Source organism: Crocuta crocuta, unplaced genomic scaffold (genome assembly GCF_008692635.1).
Source record: "Crocuta crocuta isolate KB4526 unplaced genomic scaffold, BGI_CrCroc_1.0 scaffold884, whole genome shotgun sequence".
NCBI classification, from domain to species: Eukaryota; Metazoa; Chordata; class Mammalia; order Carnivora; family Hyaenidae; genus Crocuta; species Crocuta crocuta.
In genome coordinates this window covers 2,163,016-2,163,882 of record NW_027529549.1, presented here as the reverse complement: position 1 = coordinate 2,163,882, position 867 = coordinate 2,163,016, and the positions used below count along the sequence as shown (strand labels likewise).

Below are 867 nucleotides of genomic sequence, written 5' to 3'. Positions count from 1 at the left end.
TAACTGGCTCAAGAATACACAGGTAACCCTATTTGGGTCAATAAGAAATAAGGAGACAGTTGCTGGGAAAGAGGCTCCTTCATGGTTCTCTAAGGGCTATCAGAGACGATGATCTTTCTCCTTCTTTTTTTTTTTTTTAATATTTTTATTTTATTTCTAGGAGAGAGAGAGAGAGAGACAGCGTGAGCAGAGGAGGGTCAGAGAGAGAGGGAGACACAGACTCTGAAATAGGCTCCAGGCTCTGAGCTGGCAGTCAGAACAGAGCCCGACGCGGGGTTCGAACCCACGCACCGCGAGATCATGACCCAAGCAAAAGTCGGACGCTCAACCGACTAAGCCACCCAGGCGCCCCTGATCTTTCTCCTTCTGAAGAAAGAAAAGGATGGGGAGCTTGGAATAGCTGCAGCCTTTTTATATAAGGATAGGGAACCAGGATGAGAATGAACTTGTCACAGGCAGGAGAGCAGAAGCAAACGAATCACAGAGAAGTGGGTCAACCCCTGATGACATTGAGAACCTCTACACCCCAGTTACAGGAGCCAATAAATTCCCTTTGTCAGTTTGTGTAGGGATTCTGTCCCTTGATACTACCACAATAAGGCTAAATGATAAGGGGAACAAAAATGAGGTTCATTTCTACAAAAATAGAAAATTGATGGAGTACCTGGGTGGCTCAGTTGATTAAGCATCCAACTCATGATTTCAGATAGGTCATGATCTCACAGTCAAGGGATCAAGCCCTGCATTGGACTCCAGACTGGGTGTGGAGCCTGCTTGAGATTCTCTCTTACTCTCTCCTTCTGCCCCTCCCCTGCTCATGCTCATGCACTCTCTCTAAAAAAATAAAATAAAATAAAAGTAAAAATA

General features: G+C 45.1%; 1 non-coding gene across 1 annotated transcript; it reads right to left on the bottom strand.

Moving 5' to 3' along the window:
• Positions 1-262: 262 nt before the first annotated feature.
• TRNAK-UUU (transfer RNA lysine (anticodon UUU)) lies at positions 263-347 on the bottom strand. The gene has a single exon. It is a non-coding gene; the product is annotated as a tRNA-Lys (tRNA).
• Between the last annotated feature and the right edge of the window lie 520 nt (positions 348-867).